Here is a 26,534-nt window from a genome sequence, read left to right as displayed (position 1 = left end):
CTCTGTAACTTCCATCTGTTATGTATTCACCTGTTCATTGATGTTTTGTATTTCGCAGCCTCATTACTCAGGGCTCTGTGAGTGCAGTAAGTAGCTGTGAACCATATTACATTAAAATCAGTCTTGTTACATTCATTACTGAAGTGAAATGTGCATAACGTCACGCAGCCTTCTTCAAGTGCCATGGATGTAGTCTTATCTGCAGACACTTTAGAGGCGTTGAGAGGTAAACATGGAGAAAGGTGAGACTTTATTGAGACTTGATCACTTGATAACCTGGAGGTAGCAGAACTTCATCCGCAGACTCACTTTAATCTTCTGAGAATTGCACACGTTCTTGCAGTTTTGACAAAATATAGACACCAGAAGCATTTAGTGCTTGTAAGACTATATAAAAGTACTGGTGTCAGATTGGCCTGCTCTAAACTTAAAACAACCTGTTCTTGGATAATGGAAGCATCAGAATGGTGGGGGCTGGAGAAGCTGCCTGCTGCTAGGAGAAAAGAGGTGACATTTCCCATAATCACACAGTTGGTTTACAACTAGCTCATAAAAGAGATAGATGCATCTGTGGCTCAACTGTGTGATGGACTGCAAGCTCCCAGATTTAACAACTAGCAGGACCTGAAGAGCCAGACAGACTATGACTTATTGATGACATTTACCAGCAGCAAGAATTATATTCGGAGTTGATTGACTAACAATAAATACATTGTCACAATAATCATTTTAGTTTGAAATTGCATCTGCCACCAGATTTCACAATACAAATTGCATATCATATATAATATTAAGTCATGGTCAGGGTATGAGCTCTGAAACTGAGCCTTCATTATACTCAGCAGATGCTGAAAGGGATGGCGTCTGCTTATAACAGCAGTGATGCACCCCTTCTGAGGAAGAAATTTTCGAAACGCGTCAGGGGGTACGTTGTGGCAGTCTGGACTCTGGGTAATTATGTGTACTCCCTAGCCTAATACCTATTGTGGATTACTGTTTACTTCATGTTTCACTTTTGGCTGTGATCTGCAGAGAAACACTTAGCTATAAGGCTCTTCAGCAATCTTATTCATTATGTATTGCATCTTCTTGGGATAAGTTGGAAACTTGGGCTGTAAGGTGGCAGATGAGGTTTAACAATGATAAATGTAAGGTTATACACATGGGAAGAAGGAATCAATGTCACCATTACACACTGAATGGGAAACCACTGGGTAAATCTGACAGGGAGAAGGACTTGGGGATCCTAGTTAATGATAAACTTACCTGGAGCAGCCAGTGCCAGGCAGCAGCTGCCAAGGCAAACAGGATCATGGGGTGCATTAAAAGAGGTCTGGATACACATGATGAGAGCATTATACTGCCTCTGTACAAATCCCTAGTTAGACCGCACATGGAGTACTGTGTCCAGTTTTGGGCACCGGTGCTCAGGAAGGATATAATGGAACTAGAGAGAGTACAAAGGAGGGCAACAAAATTAATAAAGGGGATGGGAGAACTACAATACCCAGATAGATTAGCGAAATTAGGATTATTTAGTCTAGAAAAAAGACGACTGAGGGGCGATCTAATAACCATGTATAAGTATATAAGGGGACAATACAAATATCTCGCTGAGGATCTGTTTATACCAAGGAAGGTGACGGGCATAAGGGGGCATTCTTTGCGTCTGGAGGAGAGAAGGTTTTTCCACCAACATAGAAGAGGATTCTTTACTGTTAGGGCAGTGAGAATCTGGAATTGCTTGCCTGAGGAGGTGGTGATGGCGAACTCAGTCGAGGGGTTCAAGAGAGGCCTGGATGTCTTCCTGGAGCAGAACAATATTGTATCATACAATTATGTTCTGTAGAAGGACGTAGATCTGGGGATTTATTATGATGGAATATAGGCTGAACTGGATGGACAAATGTCTTTTTTCGGCCTTACTAACTATGTTACTATGTTACTATGTTCTTCAGCAATCGTATTTATGATGTATTGCATCACTTTATTGAATTAGCCGTACTTAGTCCTGTAGTCCTGTATAATATTCTGGGTCCACATGCACATGAATTTTTTAATTCCAATGATTCCAAATATTGTGCTTTCTATCTGATTCGTCTGTGGTGATCTACTATTGATATCATCTAAACAAGTCTGTAAGAACATGTTCACACACCACCAAGAAACCTGAAGACACAAAAGAGAATGGTAAAACCAAAAAACACTTAGTTTGAAAAAATGTTTGCAGTAATCCGCAAGTGCTAGTAAAAGATGTAAATAACAGGGTATTTGGTTGATACGTTTTTTGCAAAAAATGTATACTAAGCTGCTCTACCAATCTTCACGGTATACCCATATCAGAGCAGTCCTAACTAATGTATGCAATCCCTATCTGATGTATTTAAAAACCTGATCATCTGATGATCATCTGATGATCAGGTTTTTAAATACATCAGATAGGGATTGCATACATTAGTTAGGACTGCTCTGATATGGGTATACCGTGAAGATTGGTAGAGCAGCTTAGTATACATTTTTTGCAAAAAACGTATCAACCAAATACCCTGTTATTTACATCTTTTACTAGCACTTGCGGATTACTGCAAACATTTTTTCAAACTGAGTGTTTTTGGTTTTACCATTCTCTTTTGTGTCTTCAGGTTTCTTGGTGGTGTGTGAACATGTTCTTACAGACTTGTTCACTGTGCAAGTAGCCCATGTGTTCCTGTTTCCATGATTGTTCTCTTGTGTCTACAAGACTGGGGAGTTCCACCACTCCTCTTGGGCTAGCTGCACAAAAGCTGTTCTGCCCTGTATGCACACATGGATTTTTCCTCTCTGAACCCTGTTCACACAGGTTATATACAGATGATCAGGTTTTTAAATACATCAGATAGGGATTGCATACATTAGTTAGGACTGCTCTGATATGGGTATACCGTGAAGATTGGTAGAGCAGCTTAGTATACATTTTTTGCAAAAAACGTATCAACCAAATACCCTGTTATTTACATCTTTTACTAGCACTTGCGGATTACTGCAAACATTTTTTCAAACTGAGTGTTTTTGGTTTTACCATTCTCTTTTGTGTCTATTGATATCATCTGTATATTTATTATTAGACTAGTTTTCACACCACTGCCCGATGTTTGCGTGTCTTTTTCATTCCTTTTTTTGTATGAAATCATCCTTTTTTCATTATGTTTTAAACATGGTTTAATAAAATTATGTTTTTAAATGGATTTTTGGAGGACTTTTTCTTGCTTTGTTTTTTCTTATAACAGCAGTGACTGGATCTAGCTTTGATCGCTGCTGTCTCACCATTTAAGTGGCGCTATCACAAAAGATCATGGCGTGTCCATGGATACAGGAAGATAAATTCTTCCAAAATTCTTCAAAACAACTTTTCCAAAACTCTTCAAAACAACTTTTCCAAAACTCTTCAAAACTGTTTCAGGAAACATTTCCGGAAAAGAAAAATGCCTCCAAAACTCCCCCCAAAAAAAGTAGCTTCTTTAAGCTGTTACTGTTTGAAAACTCATGGTTTTTTAACTTCTGGAAAAAAAACCTCAGTGTGGAAGTAGCTGAACAACCAATTTAATACAAAAGGTTCGCTGCTGTACTGGTGTTACCAAGAATCCAACAGTTGTTACAGATGTCTCTTCGGTAATGATCATTTAGCAGAGAGGTACAATTTCGATAATTAGCTGCTGGTTAAATTAAAATGTAAAAAATGATGATTACATTAGTATTTGCCTTGGACGAGCTTCATCCAATGTAATAAATGTAATAATGTTTCTCGAACAGGTATGTAATTGTATGAACCAGGATCATTCATTGTTGAAGAATTGTTCTACCATTTTCCTTATTGGAAATCAGGGGACTCGCATAGTTATAAATGAGATTATGGATTGTTTGCATCAAACAAATACATTAGAACATGAGGATTTGTGACAATAGCACCCCCACGTAAATATTTCGGATGTACAGAAACCTTATAAAAGATCATTATCTATTATTAAATAGTTCTGTAAGACCTGATGAGGCTGCTGTTTTTATTTGGTAAACCATAATCCCTAATCCTTTTTTAAAGTTTCCCTGCCTAACAATAAAATTAGTATTTTATGAGCCCATTTCTAGAGGGACTCATGAAATACTTTTTTTCATTTAATGCTTATGTATCCACTTTGAGTTTGATTTTCACAGTACGTTCACCTATCTTCATTCAATTCAAGAGATCTTTTTATTGATGCATATGGCATGTATTGAGAAATCTGGTGACAGATCTGATTTCTGTATGAAATCGGCATCCTTGTCTTCATTTCAGTAGCAGTCTACTGGTCTAAGAAACTCCACTTTCAGTTTTATTCTGATTGGCAGAAAGATCTACCCTTCTCATTATAATAATATGGGTTAGGGTGATATTGTTACTGTGGCACCCCTAGGGGTATTTGCCACAAAAATAGTTACTGACAGTAAGTACAAATACTAAAATAGCAAGACTGCACTATCACCTCCGGCCAGAAGGGGGAGCTCCAGAGACTCCCCTTGATCCATTCTGGTCTGAGAGAAGAAATGGCAGTTGGGCTAAGGAGCTGAAAGTGAGAGGTCATACAGTTGAATCTCTAACAGCCCTGTGACTGTTACCAGGCCTAAATCACCGGCCTGAGGAGAAGAGGGATAGAGAAAAAGGACATTGTGAGAACCGGGTAGCATTAATCACTACCCAGAACAGGCGCAAAGACGGATACCGGATCCGTGGCTGTATTCATTATATATAATACAGCAACCGGAAAAACGTGAGGTGATATCAGCTTCACTAGGGTCGGATGCAGCAACAGCCACAGAGTTCAGCGGTACTCCCAGAGGGGGTAAACCGATAAAAGGACTCGGGTTGCCCGTCGAACCAGGACCCGGAGGGGACAGATTGGGCCGGCAGCCAGTTCACATACAGCAGCAGGGCCACACAGAAATTGCGCACAATAAGAGGCGAAGACCCCGGCAGGGTCAAAGTAACTCAGAGTTCCCATACAGACTCCGGTGACAGGACTGGTTGTAAATCCTTTTATGTTAAAGTAAACTGGTTAAACGTTTCAGTGCCTCAGTCTTTCATTTGGACAATAGCCATCTATCCAGGATCGGGATCGTCACCGCTGGGAGAACCTGCTGCTGATCAAGTAAGTGCCTGTCCCCTCATGATACCCCTTACACTGTGCATTGCCTGAGGCCACAGCACCGGGTCAAGCCACCTGTGACATTCCCCTCAAGAGACAGACCCCATTGGTCCGGTGCTGGGTACCCCGGTCTCTCGGGCGTCACAATTGGCGTCACGAACAGGATAGAGCCAGCCCATATACCTGGTATTGCGTGCCGTGATTGGAGCCCAAAACTGTGAAAACTTGGATGAAAAATCTTGAAAATTGACTTTATTAAAGAAAAATCCATTCCCCATTGAAAACTATTGAAAGTGACTTTTCCCCATTGGTTATAATGGAGTAAAGATGGCCGCCATCCTCTGAGGTAATCACCTCATAACCGTTAGGCACGAGACTGTTAATTGAGCTACGCCATCACCTGAGCCCCAGTCTAACTGAAAAACTTCAGAATCCCCCATTACAGAGCGCGCGGCCGTCAGGAGCAGCAGGGGGCGTGTTATTGTGGGCGGCACCAAGCTGAGCGCTCTGACATCAGAGCAAGGGGAAAATCGATCCTGCTGCACAGCGGAACGAATCTACACTATCCCGACGGAAGCAGAGGACCGGAAGGGTCCGGATTAACTAAGGGGGCACAGTATGTCGCAGCACGGAGACGCCGCAGCATCTGGCGACGCTAATGCAGCTGAAAGACAGAGTGTCGATAGAGAGTCCGGTAGCGCAGCGGTGCAAGGAGTGGCGCCCATCATACCGGTGCTGATGCCATATACCCCGGGTCGCCCATGGCTTCCAATGTATGAAGGTGAGCCTAATACCCTTGACGATTTCAGAGAAAAGATGCTGGCTCATTTTGACATGTTCCCCGTGGGTGAAGTTCAGCGTGTTAGTCTCCTGATGATGCAGTTAAGTGGCCATGCTAAGCGAGAAGTCACAGCATGGGCAGCTGATCTAAAAGGCACTGTTGAACGCATATTTGCTGGATTAAAAGCTACATTTGAAACCACTGCCAGCAGCAAAGCTAAAGTACGATTCTTTAATTGCAAACAAAAAGTTAATGAGGGCGTGAGAGACTTTGCCTTAAACCTGCAGGAAACCCTTAAATCACTTACACTGACTGAACCCATTTTTAATACCGGAGCGGATAAACTGCTAAGAGATCAATTTATTGAGGGACTCTACACCCCTTCTCACCGGGGGCATGTGAGCATGCTTGTTTTTAAGAACCCTGAATTGACATTTGCTCAATTAAAGGAGAGCGTTATACGTCTCCAGCTGGCAGAGGCACCTCGGGATCAGGAGCCTGCGCAACTCATGGCAGAGGCTCCTCAACAACATGGAGTACCAGTGACATCAGCTATGTCCGGGGCCATTGCTAAGCCCCTGGGGCCCAGTACTAATGAGGCTTTTCAACAAAAGCTTGACTCTTTAACTGATGTTGTTGCTTCAATGGCTAAAACCATGCAGGAGATGAGAGGACCCAAGATGGAGTTGGCAAACCGTAGAGAGGATGTTCCATGGATGAGACCCTGGAAATACCCGACATGGAGAGGACGACCCCGCGACCGCTACCAACCGGATGGACAGCCCATTTGCCGCCGTTGCCAGCAGCCAGGCCACTTTGCACGAGATTGTGATTTAAACGGGAATCCCCTGGGAATGCGGGCCGCTTCCCAGGAATGAACTTTCAAGGCCCAACACCCTGGCACGACAGGTACATCGGAGGACGACCCATTATCCCTATCGTGCTGGACGGAATGCCCCTCTACGCTTTGCTGGACACAGGTTCCCAGATTTCATCTATACCGTATATCCTTTATAAGAGGTACTGGGCTGATGCAGATATTGATAAAGGGCCCTCTGATGTTGAACTAGATATATGGGCCAGTAATGGTAAGTTGGTACCGAAACTAGGATTCAGGGAGATGACCATAAAGATTGGTAAAGTAGAATTGAAGAAACAGGGTATAATTGTTGTTGATGTTGACCGGCGGAACTGTGAACCAACTGTATTGATAGGAATGAATGTGTTAGAGAACTGCTTTTCCGAAGTCATTTCTGTCTTACAGCAAATTGCTGAAACTGCCCAATCCTGCCAGCAGAGAGTTCTCCAAAGGGAAATAAAAGTATTGATGTTAAGGCAACAGGTAGAAGTTGCAGGTGGAGAAATCGGCAGTGTGAGGGTAAGTGATCCAACGTCTATTGTAATCCCACCAAAAACAGAAATGCTGGTATGGTGTAGAGCAGCCATTGGTACTAAGGGACGAGATTATCAAGCCTTAATAGAACCAGTGTACACCGACAGCAGGCCCACTATACTCACAGCACGAGGGATAGTCGAGGTACACCGGGGACGAGTGCCGGTACGACTTTTGAACTGTGGAGAGGAAGAGGTCACTTTGCCAAGGTATGCTACAATGGCAAAGCTATATACTGTTGACAACAATGCCATCACAACCATTGAGCCCTTAGAACCAACCTGTCAGGTGGAAGGCAATGGCTCAGATGGAGAAATGGAGGATTGGTGCCAACAGCTACACGTGGGCATAAATTCAACACCTACCCATCAAAAACAAGGGGTGTATAGGCTAGTGACGGAATATGAACAAGTCTTCAGTAAACACCCATTGGACTTCGGACGGATAGAAGGGGTAGAACACACAATCCCCACAGGTGACCATCCCCCAATAAAAGAAAGATATAGACCCATACCGCCCGCTCACTATCAATGTGCAAAAGATATGCTGAGGGAAATGAAACAGGCCGGGGTAATAAGAGACAGCTGTAGCCCCTGGGCGGCCCCTCTAGTGCTTGTCAAAAAAAAGGACGGAACCATGAGAATGTGCGTAGACTACCGGCGGATTAATAACATCACCCATAAAGACGCCTACCCCTTGCCTAGGATAGAAGAGTCCTTGACTGTTTTGAAATCTGCTAATTATTTTTCCACCTTAGACTTAACAAGCGGGTATTGGCAAGTCCCTGTGGCTGAGAGAGATAAGGAAAAGACAGCATTCACCACACCAATGGGTCTAAGTGAATTTAATCGCATGCCATTCGGACTCTGCAATGCATCCGGTACCTTCCAGCGGCTGATGGAATGCTGCCTCGGACACAAGAACTTCGAGACCGTCCTCCTGTACCTAGATGATGTGATCGTCTACTCAAAGACTTACGAACAACACTTAATAGACCTGGCAGAAGTGTTCGAAGCCTTATCCAGGTATGGCATGAAAATCAAGCCATCCAAATGTCACCTTCTCAAGCCAAAGGTACAGTACCTGGGACACATCGTGAGTTCGGAGGGAGTAGCACCGGATCCCGAGAAAATAAGCGCCATAAGGGATTGGCCAAGACCTACCAACGCAAAAGAAGTGAGGCAATTCCTGGGATTGGTGGGTTACTATCGCAGATTTATAAAAGGATTTACCAAATTGGCAGCACCCTTGCAAGACGCCTTGATAGGGCAGACGAAGAAACCTTCAAACCGAAACCCTCCTTTTCAGTGGAACGATGAAAGGGAAGACTCCTTTGAACAACTAAAGAAGGCACTAACTGGAGAAGAGGTTCTGGCATACCCAGATTACCATCAACCTTTCATCCTCTACACCGATGCCAGTAATGTGGGACTAGGAGCGGTGCTGTCACAAAAGCAAGAAGGTCGGGAGAAAGTCATCGCCTTTGCAAGTAGAAAGCTCCGGCCTACTGAAAGAAATTCAGAAAATTACAGCTCCTTCAAATTGGAACTACTGGCAGTAGTTTGGGCTGTGACGGAGCGTTTCAAACACTATCTGGCCGCTGCAGAATTTATTGTCTATACTGACAACAATCCGTTGACCCACCTGGACACAGCCAAATTAGGTGCGTTAGAACAGCGATGGATAGCCCGGTTATCTAATTACAACTTCATAATCAAGTATCGAGCAGGTCGCAAGAATGGAAATGCCGATGCCCTATCCCGGATGCCACACTTGAGAGATGTAGAAGAGGAAACGGGGGAGCTTGAAGAAATTGAACTACCAGCCTTCCATCGTCCCAAGGCAAAACATCATCAGTCAAGTACCTATCAGAAACAACAAGAGGTGAATTTTAATCCGTTAGCACACCATAGATGGGCTGACACCCAAGACAGCAATCCGGCTGTGAAGTTGGTGAAGGAACTGTTGACTGAGCAAAGTGCATATCCCGATGAGGATGCCCCAGAAGAGACGCATCAACTCTGGAAAGAGAGAGGCAAAATGTTCCTGTATCAAGGGAAGCTCTGTAGAAGATACACCAATCCGAAAACACATGAATTGGTTTGGCAGATTATTGTGCCTAAACAAGATGTGAAGATGGTCCTCGAAGCTTACCATAATGGTGCTGGTCACTTCGGTTGGAAAAAGTTAGAAGTACTTCTAAGAGAAAGATTTTATTGGGTCGGGATGAGAAAATCAATCGAACAGTGGTGCAGAAATTGTGGCCCGTGCAACCTCAGAAGAAACGATCAAAAGAACCAAAGAGCACCACTGCAGCCCATAATCACCAAACAACCACTTGAACTTGTAGCCATGGACCACGTGAAGTTGACACCAAGCCGGTCCGGCTATGTCTATGCCTTGACCATCGTGGACCATTATTCACGTTTCTTGGTAGTAGTACCCGTAAAAGATCTGACAGCAAAAACAGCAGCCAAAGCGTTCCAAACGTACTTTTGTAGACCCCATGGATATCCGGAACAGGTTCTCACCGACCAAGGTACAGCCTTTGAATCAGAGATCTTCAGAGAATTCTGTAATATGTATGGTTGCAAAAAGATCCGGACGACGGCCTATCATCCACAAACAAACGGCTTATGCGAGAAGATGAACCATATTGTAATAGACCTACTAAAGACTTTACCTGAGACAGAAAGGAATCAATGGCCAGAGAAATTGCCTGACTTGGTGGATCTGTATAATCATGTCCCGGTGAGCTCCACCAACTGCACCCCAGCTTACCTTATGCGTGCAAGACCCGGCCAATTACCAATCGATCTAGAAATGGGAATTCTGAAACCAGACGCAGAAGTTCAAGACTCCAATTGGGATATCATACGGCAAAAGCAGTATCGCCAAGTGCAAGAGAGTGTGGAAAGAAGCCTTCAGCAAACTAGAGAAAGACAAGAGCGAACTTTCAACCAGAATGCTCTAGCGACCCCATTAAGACCGGGTGACCAAGTGCTCAAGAGAAATCGTCAAACCAATAAACTGGACAATCAGTGGGAAGCCGTACCCTACACAGTTTTACCAACAAGAGTGGATAATCCTAAAATGTGTCTCATTAGCAAAAACGGAGGCTTATCATCTGTACTAGTGTCAAGAGACAATCTTAAATTGTGTCCGGAAGCATTGAAAGAGCCAGACGTTGTCCAGCCAGAACCAGAAGTTATTCAACCCATACAGGTTCAACCAGTAAAGGAAAAAGAAGAGGAAGTGTATCACACCTGTATAGGAGACTTTCCCAAAACCCTACTAACATACCATGGTGCAGTAGTGGTTCCCATGGTGGCCTTTTACCCAACACCGAACCCAATACCAGAAGTCCCAAGACAGGAAGAGGCTGACCCCGTACTACAGGAGGTTCCAGGCCAGGAAGAACAGATTCCTGGTCAGAGTAATCCCATTCACGGTGGACTTGCCAACTCCATAGTCGTGGAATTATCTTTAGCAGAGCGGGCAGATACTACATCCGCAGTAGACAGTAGTACACCACATGAAGAGACACCGCTATTACGTAGATCACAGCGTAGTACCCAGGGTCAATTACCGGCCAGGTATGCAGATTACCAACTATAAAGCTCATAATGTGAATTGTATATATGTTATGCCGTATATAGTTAAACAGAAAATGTAGTATAGTCATTGTTATCAGTCTGCAACGTTTAAGCCCAGTGCCTACAGAGACTTGTCTGTATGAACTTATTGCATATTCTTGAACTTTTTATCAGCCCGGAGGCACTAAATCAAAGCTCCGGAAAGACTGCTTTTTGAACTTTGCTTTTTGCTCTTTTTGAACTTTCTTTAGACTTTATATTGATAACTCCGTTGGAAAAATGGAACTAAATTCCTGGACACTAAGTACAGTGCCTTTCCTAATACCTTCAAGGATAGAACTGTATTAATGGACGCTATTTGAAGTGACTTTTTTTCCTTGAGTGGTTTTTGTAACTTTTCATTTTTAAGACTCTGTACAAAATGTTATTGTCCCACAGTCCCGGAGTACTGTTCTTAACTAAGGGGGAATGTGGCACCCCTAGGGGTATTTGCCACAAAAATAGTTACTGACAGTAAGTACAAATACTAAAATAGCAAGACTGCACTATCACCTCCGGCCAGAAGGGGGAGCTCCAGAGACTCCCCTTGATCCATTCTGGTCTGAGAGAAGAAATGGCAGTTGGGCTAAGGAGCTGAAAGTGAGAGGTCATACAGTTGAATCTCTAACAGCCCTGTGACTGTTACCAGGCCTAAATCACCGGCCTGAGGAGAAGAGGGATAGAGAAAAAGGACATTGTGAGAACCGGGTAGCATTAATCACTACCCAGAACAGGCGCAAAGACGGATACCGGATCCGTGGCTGTATTCATTATATATAATACAGCAACCGGAAAAACGTGAGGTGATATCAGCTTCACTAGGGCCGGACGCAGCAACAGACACAGAGTTCAGCGGTACTCCCAGAGGGGGTAAACCGATAAAAGGACTCGGGTTGCCCGTCGAACCAGGACCCGGAGGGGACAGATTGGGCCGGCAGCCAGTTCACATACAGCAGCAGGGCCACACAGAAATTGCGCACAATAAGAGGCGAAGACCCCGGCAGGGTCAAAGTAACTCAGAGTTCCCATACAGACTCCGGTGACAGGACTGGTTGTAAATCCTTTTATGTTAAAGTAAACTGGTTAAACGTTTCAGTGCCTCAGTCTTTCATTTGGACAATAGCCATCTATCCAGGATCGGGATCGTCACCGCTGGGAGAACCTGCTGCTGATCAAGTAAGTGCCTGTCCCCTCATGATACCCCTTACACTGTGCATTGCCTGAGGCCACAGCACCGGGTCAAGCCACCTGTGACATTCCCCTCAAGAGACAGACCCCATTGGTCCGGTGCTGGGTACCCCGGTCTCTCGGGCGTCACATTACACTAGAAGCATATCAGAATTTCATGGTTATCATGTGCAAGGGGACGCAAAGATATCCCTGAAGAGTCCTAACTGAAGGTCACACTAGTGGAGAAAGCCTGTCATTTGTTGACCGGGTGGAATGAGACAGAACCAATTTACACTGGAAAATTTGCAGAGGGAACAATTTTGGGTGCTAAACCTGATTAGGTGACTGGTAATGGCAGGGAGATTTGGCACCAGGAAGGACAGCAAAGCAGACGCAGCCCAGAGGTGGCACCAGACAGACCTCCGAGGGAAATTCATGCCGCTAAAGTGCCAGTCATCCTCTGACGGGGTCCAGACTGTGGCCGAGAAAATCCAGAGTTCCCATGACGCTGGTTAAGTCTACGATCTGCTCAATTCCGGTTAAGGCTTGGAGACGAGACGTTGCTTGTCGAGAGCTGAGGCCCAGTCCTTTCTGCCCTAGGCCCAAGAAACTGCATTCGATGGTCAAGCTGCAAAGATCCTCAAGAAGGCGACAACTAGAGAGGCATGCCTGCGGTTTCAGAGGAAGAGTGCATGAGAGCAGGGCCATCATTTCCAACTCTTATAAACAGTACCAGGAAGGGTCAGAATTAGAACAACAGGTTTGGAGGGGGCTACGTGGTGTGAGCGAGGCTCAACGTGCTCTAATAGACTACATCAGAGTCTAGGACCAAATCTACAAGAAGGACCAACGTGGTAAACCACGTGAATGGGCGTACCATCTCCATAAAATGGACATTAGTATTTTATAGAGAAGAACTTGCAATGCTATTTCAATCTTATTATTATTGTGTTTATTTTTATGTGATTTGTTATTATTTCTAATTGTTGAGAATTGCTATAAAATTACTATTGCATTTAACCGAATTATGCCGTTTGCTGACTGTTGTCCCGACACTTGTATTTGCACACATTAACCTTTTCCGTTGCAAAGGGTTTTTTTAATCTGTTTTCTTATACAATAAAGAAGATTCTGTAATTTTATTCCTGAGATTATTGATTTTGAAGATTTTTTTCCATCACATGTGAGTAAACCACTATATTTTACTGATGTGACATCAGGTTCTTATTAATTGTTTTAATAACATCTATAAGTTTACAGTATATGCCATTAAACTCTGACCTCTTTTAAATGAGTCTCTATTTTAACCCCTTAACGACCTCCGATACGACTTTTAACGGTGGCAGTTAAGTGTACTTAAACCACAGCGGCGTTAATTAACAGCGCTGTGGAAAAAGTGAATAGCGCCCCCCAGAGTCGGATTTTCTCTGGGGTCTCGGTTGCCGAGGGTAGCTGAGAGGGTAGCAGAGAACATGATTCAGGGGGGTTTTACCGACCCCCGGGTTGCAACCGCCGGTAATTAACCGTTTACCGGTGGCCGCAAAAAACCCCCAAAAAAGTGATTTCCCATTTAATTTCTCTGTCCTCCGATGTGATTGCACATCAGAGGGCAGAGAAATGGGTGCCCGATAGCCCTTGATACTCACTCGTCTCCCCCGATGCTCCTCGTGGCTCCCGATGGACGCCAACATCTTTTTCCGGCACCCAATAGATCTTTGGGGTCTCGGCTGCCGGGAGTAGCCGAGACCCCAAAGAACATGATCGGGGTCGGTTTTTACCGACCCATTTTGCAATCGCCGGTAATTAACCGCTTACCGGCGAACGCAAAAAAAAAGCGGCGTGTCATTCTCTGTCCTCTGATGTGATCGCACATCAGAGGACAGAGAAATAGGGGGATTCGGGGACCCTGTCATACTTACCGGTGTCCCTGAGCCCTCCTGCATCCCCTCCTGGCCGCCGCCTTCTTCCTCCAGGAAGAAAATGGTGGGTGCACGCGCAGTACGCCTTCCGTGATGTGCCGGTCGGCAGAGGTGTCATGGTTTACTGTGCTCTCAGGTCAGGTACTTGCAGGGTTAACTCAGATGGCCTCTTTCTGGGTCCTGGGAGGCTTTTTATAGCCTCACTGTGAGGTCAATCCTTGTCGTTTATACTCTGACCCTTAGCTGAGTGTGTCTGACCCTGGTGTGCCTCTGCTTTGTGCAAATACTAAAGTCTGTTTGTTTGGTTTCTGATCTGGTCCTGTCCTTGTTGTGATTCTGCCTGCTGTTTCTGTACTGTCTATTGCCTGTTCTGGTTTTCTGATCTCTTGCTACGTCCTGACTATTCTTCTGACTGCCCCTGTGTACTGTGCCGCCCTCTCCGTGTATGACCCCCGCCTGTCCGACCTGAGTTCCCCTCTCCTCTATTTCAGATTCCCTGTAAAATCCTGCACTCATCTCCAGCAGCAGGACGCTCAGCACGCTGCTCAGGTCCCATCTGTCTGAGTTTTCCTTGTGGTATCTGACCCCGGGCTCTCCCGCAGTGTGGATGAGTCACCCTGTTCAGCCGTGGCAGTGCACCGGTGCTGACAGGATCGTGACATTATAAACGACCATCACAGTTTTTTTTCCCCCCTCTTTTCTTTTCTCTCTCTCTCTTTAAGGGGGAGGTTAAGGAGGGTTATCTGCATGGATCCTATGCAGGCATTAGCAGATCAGGTGAAACACCTAACGCAAATGTTCCAGAAATTGAATGTGGAGCAGCGCACAATGGCTCAGACCCAGCAGCAGCTGGTAGATACCGTACAGGGGGCTGTCGCTGCGGGGTCTTTGGGTACTGGTAGTAGAGATGTGTCGTTGGTATCTCCTGAATCTCCAGTAAAACTGCCCGACCCCTTCTCAGGGGATAAAAAGGAGTTCAGAGCCTTCAGGGTGGGGTGTAAACTTTTTTTTCCTGAGGCCTCGTACTTCTAGGGATGAGTTCCAGAGAGTGGGGGTCATTATTTCCTTACTTCGGGGGGCTCCACAAGCCTGGGCCTTTTCCCTGTCTCCTTCTGCTCCTGAGAGGATGACTGTTGATGCCTTTTTTGGTGCCCTGGGCCGCATCTATGATGAGCCTGACAGGGTCCGTTTGGCTCAGGACATGGTAATGAGTGTTCGGCAGGGCAAACATTCAGCTGAGTGGTTCTGTTCAGAGTTCCGACGGTGGGCTGCAGAGGTGTCCTGGGATGATGCCGCCCTTCGAAGGCTATTCCGCAGAGGCCTGTCTGAACACCTCCAGGACGCTTTGGCCCTTCATCCTCCACCTGACACTTTGGAGTATGCCATAACCCAGGCCGTACGAATGGACCACAGGTTACGTGCCAGGGGTGTCATGCAGTGTGAAACTTCCCTGTTTGCTGGCAGCAAAGAGATTGGGACTGCTCCTGAGACCATCTAAATCGGTGTCACCTCGCTAAAGGAGAAGGAGAGAAGACGCTGCTGGGAGAAACAACTCTGTTTCTATTGTGGAGAACCCGGACACTGGAGAAAAGCCTCTCCTGTCCATCATCCTCTAAGACGACGGGAAGCGACTAGGTCTGGGTAGCAGTCAAGGAGGAGGTACTGTTTTCCTCATGTACTAAAGTCTTGTTAAAGGTGGAACTATGGGTAGACAATTATTGTTTTTTCTCTACAGCATTGGTGGACAGTGGTTCATCTCTCAACCTGGTCAGTTCCTGTGTCGTCTCCCAACACAAGATAGGGACAGTCAGGCTGGAAATGCCACTTAAAATTGTGGCCATCGACTCTTCCCCTCTTACATGTACAGGGATTCTTTATGTTTCCAAAAGGTTTTCTTTACAGATCGGTTCTTCCCACAAGGAAGAGATGGAATGTTTTGTTATGGACAAATTGCCCGCAGAGCTAGTGCTGGGCATGCCATGGCTTCAACGCCACAACCCGGTGATTGACTTGGAAACAAGGGCGATTATTAAATGGGGATCCAAATGTATCGATTGTTGCCATGAACCTGTTTGTTGTTTGAAACTTGCAAAACCTGTCTCGGTGTCTTCTGTTAGTCTGGAGAGTATTCCGGAGTACCTAAAAGACTTTGAAGACTAGTTCTCTGAAAGTCAGGCTGAGGCGCTGCCCCCCGCATAGGCCATTTGACTGTGCTATTGATCTTATTCCTGGAGCCAAATTGCCCAAAGCCCGTTTATTTAAAGGGACTCTTGCAAGGCAAGATTGCCTTGTGCAGGCATGTACTACGGAGGACAGAGAATGAACTTCAGTCCAATATTGCAGCCAGCATGCAGCCAGCGGGTAAGGAAAGGGTGAATCAAACACCCGAAAACCCCGCCCCTATGGCTGAAGATTGTTCCCTCAGGTGACAGAGTCCCTTTAATTTGTCAGGCCCGGAGCGCCTGGCTATGAAGCAATACATTGCTGAAAGTCTTCATAAAGGGCATATAAGACCTTCTGTGTCCCCAGTAGCTGCGGGGTTTTTCTGTGTTAAAAAGAAGGATGGCGGCCTACATCCCTGCCTCGACTTTCGAGAACTTAATAAAATCACAGTCAGGAACACATACCCCCTGCCTCTGATTCCTGATCTCTGTAACCAGCTCTCTAGGGCCAAGTGGTTTTTAAAATTGGACCTCAGAGTAGCTTATAATCTGATAAGATTTTTTCATAAATAATCGCAAGTAATATCGAAGAAATGTTATCACTAACATGAAGTACAATATGTCACGAAAAAACAGTCTCAGAATCAGCGGGATCCATTAAAGCGTTCCAGAGTTATAACCTCATAAGGTGACAGTGGTCAGAATTGTTAAAATTGGCTCGGTCATTAAGTACCAAATTGGCTCTGTCACTAAGGGGTTAAAGCTATTTGGAGGAGAATATGATAACATGCAGCTTCTCAACACGTTACTGGCACATAGAGCAGCCTAACAGTGCCCCTGCTATCACTTGGTGAAGCCTCATTGACATAGCTACATATCCCCACAAGCATAGCACTACAGCAAAAGCATCAAAGAGAAAAATAAACCGTCTCTTCTGACTGAGAACCAATAGGTACAGTTGTGTTCAAAAGTTTACATACCCTGGCAGAATTTTTGCTTTCTTGGCCTTTTTTTTAGAGAATGTGAATGATAGCAACAAAACTTTTTCTCCACTCACGGTTAGTGGTTGAGTGAAGCCTTTTATTGTTAAACTATTGTGTTTTCTCTTTTTAAATCATAATGACAGCCCAAAAGATCCAAATGACCCTTACCAAAAGTTCACATACCACATTTCTTAATACCGTGTATTGCCCCCTCTAACATCAATGACAGATTGAAGTCTTTTGTGGTACTTCTGGATGAGGTTATTTTCTCAGATGGTAAAGCTGCCCACTCTTCTTGTCAAAAAGCCTCCAGTTCCTGTAAATTCCTGGGCTCTCTAGCATGAACTGCACGCTTGAGATCTCCCCAGAGTGGCTCAATGATATTGAGGTCAGGAGACTGAGATGTCACTGCAGAACCTTTCAGCTCCTGAGCTGATGAGTACAAATTTTCCTCCAGTATGTGCTGATAATGTGCTGCATTCATCTTTCCTTCAACTTTGACCAAGTTTCCTGTGCCTTTGTAGCTCACACATCCCCAAAACATCAGCGATCCACCTCCATGCTTTACAGTAAGAATGGTGTTCCTTTCATCATAGGCCTTGTTGACCTCTCTCCAAATGTAACATTTATGGTTGTCGCCAAAATGTTCAATTTTGGTCTCATCACTCCAAATTACTTTGTTCCAGAACTTTTGAGGCTTATCGCTGTGCTGTTTTGCATATTGTTTGCCAGATACTTTGTGGCATTTGCACAGTAATGGCTTTCTTCTGGCGACTCGACCATGCAGCCCATTATTTCAAGTGCCTCCTTATTATGCTTCTTGAAACAGCCACACCACTAGTTTTCAGAGAGTTCTGTATTCCAGCTGATGTTATTTGTGGGTTTTTCTTTGCATCGCAAAAACTTATAGGGATTGGAGTCTCTTTAAATAATTGAAAACCTCTAATCCAGTATCTAAAACCTGCAAGCAGAATGATATTTGCTTGGTGAAAGCAAAAGAAAGAAGAGGGTAGCTGGTGGCAGGTGATATATCTCTTCAAGTCATCGCTCAGCCGGGGAGCATTGATTAATGACTTGTTCCGTCTCTTACAAACACAATTTAATTTTTTTTTCTCTTCACATTATTAAAGGTTTCTTTCTGCAGTCATTTTGGATTAATGTTGGACTCTGCTTAGTTTGTTCCTTTCCTTAATTCCTTTTTGGGACTTGGGCAATTTAAGAAGCACTTTTTCAAACACTTTATTGGAACGATGGAGACAACAGAAATTAAGAGTTTAAAAGAGGTGAAAAAATATTTTGTCAATCTGTTACTGTAAAACTCAGCATTAGAAATTAATGAATCTTTTGAAATTCAAAGTCGTCAGCTGCAATGAATTATCCTAAGAATAAAGTACTTCGATTGTTCAGGAAAATACACATTTGATATTTTCATACTATGACTGTATCTACCCACTTTCAAGCTCTTTAATACCATTAATTGCATTAGGAATGTCATAGTGACCTTTTGTGGATGGTAACCTTTTTTCACTTTTGTGTTGTCACACACTATCTGTAAAATTTGTTGACTTTTATAGTTTTCTCTTCCAATCTATATGGCTAAGCTTTGAGCTGTGGCATCCTATCACTATCCAGATTCATCACAAATTAGGTGCTGCATTTCCGACTTCAGCTTTTATACAGGCTATGATAGTGTCTCCTGATTGGTTGTTTTACCATTCGATATTTTAACTGCAAGGCATTATTAGGAAGCTTGTCTAAAGTCATGTGAGCCTTGTCTGTGTGATGCAATATTCTGCATAAAATAGTTGCGGCCATTTTTGGAGATTTGTGTGAAACAAATGACTAATTGTTTGAATTTGCCAAGTTCTACGAATTCCTCAACGTTATAGATATAAATTCTCTTATCTTTATTCAGCATCTTATATTTCAGACAGTTTGATAATTTGACACCAGTTAATTTGGACAGAAATACAATGCAGATGGATTAAAAAGAACAATCAAAACATTAGTAACTAACTAAGAAAAAATATATATCAGTAGATATTTTGTTATTTTTTGTTACACCTTCTTTAAGTGAGTCCAGAACACTTGATAATTCAATGCTCGTCAGGCCCCATTGACCTCTAAATAAAGATATTTACAGTAAATAGTCAAAAGCTTTGTCATAATATGCATGGTAAAACAGTGATTGATTACTACTCAAAGGGGAGAAAAATATCAATTGATATTTGATGTTGGTCAATTTGCACAAAGGAAAACATGATTAAATTGGTTTAGTAAATTGGCAATGTCATTCAATAAAAATGTAATGTTTTAGAGGAGAAATAAAACTGAAATGGAAGAAATATAATACATATTGATTAATGTAAATGTAAGTTCATGTGGTATAGATGTTACAGAATATGTGTGTTCGTCTTGTATCTACTGTATAATCTTGGATTGAATACACTTTTTTAGAAAATTTTATGATACATTCTCTTTAAAAATAAAATTCTGAGTTGGTGTGAAGCTGGAATATTACCATGTGCATAAGATCTATGAAGCTGTAGACCAAGCTTATCAAGTCTATATTATTTGCATTATGTTACAATCAGTACTTACTATACATAGAAATCCTTCAATACAGAGACTTGACATTTCATGATTTTTATCATCAGCCTCACTGAAACTTATTGTCATTTTTTTACTACCAATTTTTTGTCTGTGGAAAAAAAACACCCTGCCATGTCTGTCTTTGTGTAAGTGAATGTCAGTCTTGATCAAAGTCTTACTTCTTCTGGCTCAGATTTTTTTTTATGCAATGGAGAACATGTTAAAAAAGTATCTAGAATAATACAATGAATAAAAAGAAAAAGATGGATGTGAAAGAAAGAGACGTAAGGCAGCTGTCTGCTCTTCCGACCCTGGAGTATATATTCATTTAGAGAGAAGTCGCATCGCCTGTACTAATGATTAGGGAAGATTTACAATTTTATTGATAAATTCGCTCTGCATAAATAAGTGCAGAGGAACAACGACAGCTCCTTCTGTGTCTATAGAAATGCAAATTCAACCTCTGTTTCTGGATTATATTTTTCCCCCAGTTCTATGAAATATTGTAGACTCATTAATCCACTGGGGAAATTGAAAACTAAAAGCATCCTGCTCTTAGACTGACCTATCTTTAAACTTTTATTAGCTGTATCTTATTCTGCCAGAATTCGGAGTGGACAAATTTAGAGCTTAATTTAAAAAACACTAAAAGTAAAAAAATATAGAAAGACTAAGCCGTAAAAATAAGGGCGGATAAGGCATAATCCTGCTTCAGATAAGCGGTTTCTGGAAAATGATTGGGAATAGCTGAATGCAGAACTGTCAGTAAATATTGAGCACCTTGCTACTTTTTTAATACCTTAGTAATATTTCTTTAGAACTCCAATTGCATATTTTATAGATCACCCTCTACGCATTGTACATTGTTTCACAAAGTAGATGTTATATCTTTATAATAAATAATAATAATATCTCGTGTAGAGATGATTCACACTACCCTGGTCCAGTGTCCACTTGGGTACTCTGTAGCATTAAAAGCAGAGCAATGCTATCTTCCTTGAATGGCACTCGAATGCCAGAATCCTGGATGATTCTTGTGATTCTCAGCCTCTCACGATGTCATGACATCGTGGAGATTTTGTAGTTTCAATTGACACTTGAGTGCTGACTGAGCAAGTTTGCTCTGCCTTGCTGTAGGTGACTTTTTGAACAAAAGTGGACATCAGAGAAAGGCTGTGCATAGTGATGAGGAGCATACTCGGTAATCGCTGTACTCGCGGTACTCAGCGAGCACCGACCATTTCCGGGTTTGCTCGGCGGGAGCTCGGGTCTCCATCCTGCATGATTGGTGCCCTTTACAGAGCCAATCAAGATGCAGGGATTGTTTGCCATGCACTGTAAAACCGCAGCTACCTTTGTTGTTGTATTAGAGTGATTGGCTGGCTGCACAGCGTCATCAGGTCTATAAGAGACCTGGTGCCGCCCGGCTCGGCGGATTCAGCTCCGGAATCAGACAGTGTAGGGAGAGCTGCTGCTAAGATAGGGTCAGATTTGGGAATTTATTAGTCAGTGTGGGTCTACCATCATTAAATCCACATATCCAGCTAAACTAGTGTTTCTCAACTCCAGTCCTCAAGACTAGTATTGCATAGGCGATGGATTAATGCTTGAGAAGGTGATGAAATTATCACCTGTGCAATACTAAGGAAATCTTGAAAACATGACCTGTTGTGGGGTCTTGAGGACTGGAGTGGAGAAACACTGAGCTAAACCAACAGTCCTTCTAAGGACTAATTACAGGGTCTATAGATTGCAGTGCTAGGTAGGCAGGAGAGTGTATGTGCGTGTATACACATCAGTGCAATGCATGCAGGCACTGTATGTGACTATATAGATATTGCATACATCAAGATGGTCCATTACTGTCTGCTGCTGCTGCCTGTTACATATATATCTAGATCTAGGTATCAGTGGCAAGCAATAATTTTTTTTTGCACCCTAATCGTGATTTTTTTTATTCCAAAGCAATCCAAACCCCCTTTTTTCCTCCATTTGCTTGTTGACAATGCAGACTACAGCCAGATCATTTTAATACGACAGTGTGAAAATCCAGCAATTTTAAACGGCTTTGCCCATGCCAGATATCACATCTGAGTGCGCAGAAAATTGTGGCATTTTTTGTGGTACTGTAGTATTTTTTTTGAGTGTCTTATCAAAAATTTTGACACCATTTTGCTGACCCAAAAATATTTATTTGCCCCAGAAATATTTAGCTGCCCCAAAAATATTTATCTGCCAAAAAATATTTAGCTGCCCAAAACAAATTTAGCTACCCAAAAAATATTTAGCTTGTAAAAAAATATTTATCTGCCCCAAAAAATATTTAGCTGCCCGAAAAATATTTAGCTACAGTTCATATATTTAACACTGTGTTTTGTCTGCCACACGCATCACATATCATCACGCTAAATATTTTACAATTTTAGCCCTCCAAATAATTTTTTTTGCAGTGTCATAGTCTAGCTATTGACACAATTTTGGTGGACAAAAAAAAAAATCCAGGCCACATATTTAACAGTGTGCTATCTCCGTCAGAAGCGTGATCTATCTGTGGCCTACAAATTATGGCATTTCAGGCCTACATTCTCCTTTTTGCCTGTGCCTTATCGTAATTCTAAACAGTATTTTGTGGTAAAAAGCAAACATACAGGCCACATATTGAACAGTCTAGTATCTCCGTCCAACACCAGATCTACCTGTGGTCTACAAATTGTGGCATTTCAGGACTACATTGCCCTTTTTACTGTGTCTTAACCCAGTTCAATAGACTACTTTGGGTTAAAAAATTTCAAAATGCAAGCCACATATTGAACAGTCTGGTATCTACGTCAAATGCCAGATCTATCTGTGGTCTACAAATTGTGGCATTTCAGGGCTACATTGCCATTTTTTTGCTGTGTCTTACCCTAGTTATTGCCAACATTTAAAAAATTTAAAAAAATTAAAAATGTGCCTACATTCCAGAGAATTAAAACTGTTTTTTTCACGCACACTGATCACATATAAGTTTGCTCCAAATTCAACCATTTGTAGTCAACGAGGAAAATAATATTTTAGTAGTCCATTTAAAATGGGCAAGGCGCGAGGCAAGGGATGAAGAAGTGGACGTGATGCTTGTTGGTGCATGCAGAGGCCGAGGCCATGGGCAAGCTGAAAGTGGGCCACAAAAAACACCCATATCTCACTCGACCTTCCTTTCCCAGTTACTAGGTGACGGCAGTACATCACTATTGAACCCAGAGCAGTGTCAAAAGGTTGCTGGTTGGATAGCGGATAATGCTTCCAGTCACTTTGCCACCACCATGTCTTCCACATGGTCAAGTCTGAGTAGCTGTGAGTCTGATCCGCATATTACTCCCCATTATCCTCCTTCCTCCCTCCATGCTGAGTGCCTGGAGACAACTGATCCCACACTCCGAAGAGTTGCTCACTTTTCCATTTATAGATTCGGGACTCTCGGCCGGTCCACTTAAAGCGGGGCAAGATGAGATCGCATGTAGCGATGCCCAAATATTTTAGCAGCCACGGTCACACGAAGGTGACAGTGGGAAAGTGTCACAAGAGGTGGACGATGATGAGACACAATTGCCAGAAAGTCAGGAGGAGGACCAGGGTGCGGATGTGGAAGGCGAGATGATATAGTAACTGACCCAACCTGGCAGGAGGACATGCAGAGCGAGGACAGCAGCACACGTGAGGAAGGAGGCATAGCACAACACCAGGCAGTAGGAAGCATTGTAGTGGCTGCAGAAAGAAGGTATGCATCCATTCCCCATAACACTACCATGACAGACTTTTAGGTCTTCCCGAGTCTGGTTGTTTTTTAAAGACTCTGCCGATAACCCCAAACAGGCCATTTGTACCACCTGCCATGCCGGCATCAGCAAGGGTAGCAAACTACCAGCCTAACCACCACTAGCATAATCAGGCACATGACAGCAAAGCAACTAACTTTGTGGGCTGAACTCCAGGCTCCAGGAACCGTGCCTGCAGGTGACATCACTGCTTCAACCACTGTTTGGCGTGCAAGCCAATCCCCTGTCCACGGTGCATGCAAAGATGCCTCATGCCCCGCATCTGTCGTTGCCCACAGTCAACTAGCACCATCATCAAGCACGTACTTGTCCCAGCGCAGCCTTCAGTTGTCCATACCTGTTATTGGAACACAAGCGGAAATACGCAGCCAACGCCCCACAGGCCACAGTACTAAATTCCCACATTTCTCATCTGCTTGCAGTCGAAATGTTGCCTTTTAGGCTCGTGGAGACAGAAGCTTTCCGCAATCTGATGGCAGCGGCCATCCCAAGGTGCTGGGTCCCCAGCCGCCACTATTTCTTCCGGTGTGCCATACTGGCATTACACCAGCACGTGTCCCACAACATTATCCGTGCCCTCAACAATGCTGTTACTGGGAAAGTCCACCTAATCATGGACACGTGGACAAGTGCTTGTGGGCAGGGACGGTACATCTCACTGACGGCACAATGGATTAACATAGTGGAAGCCGGGACCTTGGGATGAAACACGTCCTTCCACACCTCCTCCTTCTCCTCGTCTTCAGCGTCGATCTCTGAAATGAGCACATCAGTCAGAAGCTGGTAGCACTGCAGCACTGCCTCAGCCAAGTGGTAACAGGCTGTGCTGAAGCTAATCTACTTAGGTGACAAACTGCACAATGCTGAAGAGTTGTGGACAGCTCTGAAAGAGCAGTCAGCTTTGTGGCTGACACCGTTGAACCTACAGCCAGGCATGGTCATGTGTGACAATGGCCGGAACCTGGTGGCGGCTCTGAGGTGAGGTGAGCTCACACACATACCTTGCCTGGCGCATGTGCTTAACCTCACCACTCAATGGTTTCTCAAAAGTTACCCAGAGCTTCCGGATCTGCTAGTGAAAGCTAGTAAAATTGAACCAGCATGGCTACCATAGCATCTTGCAGCGGCATGAGATTCCATCCGGTTTGCGTTTAGATGGACCATCATTTATTTTTCAACAGGACATGATGGGGTGCTACGCCAGATGACCTGGCCTCTACAGTCACCAGACCTGAACCCAATGGAGATGGTTTGGGGGGGTGAGCTGGACCACAGAGTGAAGGCAAAAGAGCCAACAAGTGCTAAGCATCTCTGGGAACTCCTTCAAGATTGTTGGAAGACCATTTATGGTGACTACTTCTTGAAGCACATCAAGCGAATGCCAAGAGTGTGCAAAGCAGTCATCAAAGCAAAAGGTGTCTACTTTGAAGAACCTAGAATATAAGACATATTTTCAGTTGTTTCACACTTTTTTGTTAAGTATTCCACATGTGTTAATTCATAGTTTTGATGCCTTCAGTGTGAATTTACAATTTTCATAGTCATGAAAATACAGAAAAATCTTTAAATGAGAAGGTGTGTCCAAACTTTTGGTCTGTACTGTATGTTGGAAAGGATTTGTGAGCAGAAGAGGGCAGTTGTTGACTACCAGCATCAACAAGGCCATCGATATTCAGTTCAGTCTCCACACATAAGACCTCAGGAGTGGACATGGATGTCAGACATATGTACCATCCTCCAAAATTTTGAGGACTCCACCAAGATGGTGAGCGTCGATTACGCCATAATTAACATCAACATCCCGCTTCTCTGCATTCTGAAAAGCAATCTGCTCACAATGAAAGAGGATGCATTGCAGGCGGGGCATGACAACATGGAGCAAAGAACCATACAGGGTGATTCCACACAGCCCAGCCTCATGTCATCCCAACATGGAATGGTAGACAATGAGGAAGAGGAGGAGGAAGAACAGGAGCTACATTCATGTGCTATAGATGGTACTGCAAGCACAACTGTCATACCGTCTGTTCAGCATGGATGATCTGAGGTCAGGGAGGAGGAGGACAGCATGGTCAGTCGTCCTGTTGGTGAGGACATGGAAGTCTTGCCTGTTAGCAGTCTGGCACGCATGGCTGACTTTATGTTGAGCTGCTTTTCCCGTGACCCTCGAATTATGAAAATTTTTGGTGACACTCATTACTGGTTCGTGACACTTCTACAGTAGACCCACGATACAAGGAGAACTTTCAATCTCTTCTTCCAGAAACAGACAGGCCTACTAAAGTGGTGCAGTACCAGAGGGCCCTTGTTGCGGAATTACTAAAAAAATTCCCATCTGAGAACACTGGCGGCAGACGTCATAGTTCGTTGGACAACCAAGGAGTACAGGCGAGAGAGACACAACTCCAATCCAGCAGAGGCAGGGGAAACTGACATAGTTCTGGGAGAGTTTTCTCAGACCCTCCCATTCCCCTGGCACAGAGGCAATGTGTACTGTCCCAAGGAGTGAAATGTTTTGGAAGATGCTAAGGGAGTACCTTGCTGACCCATACCAACTTCTTCCGTGATTCCTCTGTGCCTTTTAATTATTGGGTATCCAAGCTGGACATGTGGCATGAACTGTCTCTTTACGCCTTGGAGGTCCTGGCCTGCCCTGCTGCTAACATTTTGTTAGAGCAGGTGTTTAGTGCCGCTGGTGGAATTATAACTGATAAGTGCATCCGCCTGTCAACTGAAAATGCTGATAGGCTGACTCTTATAAAAATGAACAAGGGCTGGATTGGGCCAGACTTCTCTACACCACCGTATGATAACAGCGAAACATAACCTCCAATATAGTGTCTTTTTTTGGGAGGTCTATTATTTGCGCCTGGAGGAGAGAAGGTTTTTCCACCAACATAGAAGAGGATTCTTTACTGTTAGGGCAGT

The sequence above is a fragment of the Ranitomeya imitator genome, chromosome 2, assembly GCF_032444005.1.
Source record: "Ranitomeya imitator isolate aRanImi1 chromosome 2, aRanImi1.pri, whole genome shotgun sequence".
In the NCBI taxonomy this organism is placed as follows: Eukaryota; Metazoa; Chordata; class Amphibia; order Anura; family Dendrobatidae; genus Ranitomeya; species Ranitomeya imitator.
Note: the sequence above shows the minus strand (reverse complement) of the source record.